Here is a 1,347-nt window from a genome sequence, read left to right on the forward strand (position 1 = left end):
ATTAATTAAAATTTTAGGTTCTCAGCATCCACCCTCCTCCCCAATATGGTTGAAACTCATTAGCTTTAAAGGAGTCAAATTCATATCCTTGACCAGAAGCAGACAAAATACCAACCAAAGCATCTATAATTTCCTAAAGAACAATGGTCTTAGCTAAATAGAAAATTTGCTCAATTGAAAAATAAGTTTATTAAAAGTAAAATGATCTAAAGTTTAAAACCCAATACAGAAGGGGTCTCAGTAGACTCGACCTCAAATCTCAGAACGGAGAATCATTTGCCACCAAATGAACACCCATAGAGGCCAGTTTAGCCAAGGCCTTTGGCACGGGTACCCACTGAAAACTGGTGGGGACAGAGCACAGAGTCTGAGAAGGCTGAGTCTGGATCAAGGAGGACAGTATTTACTGACAGGTATAAGGTGAAGCAGTGGGGTCTTTATGTGAAATAGTTTATACCACTTGAAATTTTAACAAATCAATAGCAAGCGTCTTGTTTTGAAGGGCCTACACTGCACTGCAACTGCCTATCTCCCCAGAATCCAGGGCCTATTGGAGCATAAATTTAAACATTCACTGGCCTAATCTAATTTTACCGTTAAAAAATTCTTCAGAGGAACTGAGGCACAGAGATTGAGTGTGGTCCATAAACATAAAGCTAGTAGGTAGCACAGTCATAAATTCTCCTAAAGAAACTGTGTTGCTTTTCCCAAATACATGATATTTATGTTCTAGGAGTCTTCCCTGTTAGTAGGATAAAGAAGTTAGCATAATCAATGTACCAAGCAAAATTTTAAAACATGCTCAAGGTCAAAGAGTAGACAGTAGCTGTTGAAACGATACCTTGGGAAGTTTAGCGTGGAGAAACTCAAACACCCATTCTATAAGTTAAAGTTTTGTGTGAGGGTTCTGCAGTAATGATAGAAAAATTACAGTACAGACTTTTTGTGTTTAGCTATTACACATAAATATGTCAGGCACAAAATCAAACTACTCTAAAATAATGTGAAATCCATTCAGTTTTAAGTACAGAAAAACACAGCACCCTCTGTGCAAGGTGTGGGAGACACGTAACCTAAACGCGCTCCTTGGTCTAGTAAATTAAACCAGAAATTCGTGGAAAAAAGTGTGAGGAGCCTACAGGAGAGAGAGTTGAGCAAAAAAACATTGTGAGGCACATTTGATATAATAGTCATATGATTAACAAACTGTCACATCAAACTTTTCCGCAACGTGGGAACACTTTGACACTTCATATTTTTAAGACTGACATTTTGATTCATTACTGTAAATAGCACTTTGGGTTAAATATTGTGACAAGGAACAGATCATATATATATATATATATA

The 1,347-nt window shown here is 37.0% G+C and overlaps 1 protein-coding gene across 7 annotated transcripts in view; it reads right to left on the reverse strand.

Moving 5' to 3' along the window:
- LPP (LIM domain containing preferred translocation partner in lipoma) overlaps positions 1-1,347 on the reverse strand; it is a 686,984-nt gene that overhangs the window by 498,225 nt on the left and 187,412 nt on the right. The window lies entirely within an intron of this gene.

This window comes from Otolemur garnettii, unplaced genomic scaffold (assembly GCF_000181295.1).
Source record: "Otolemur garnettii isolate 467f Iridium unplaced genomic scaffold, OtoGar3 scaffold00060, whole genome shotgun sequence".
NCBI lineage: Eukaryota > Metazoa > Chordata > Mammalia > Primates > Galagidae > Otolemur > Otolemur garnettii.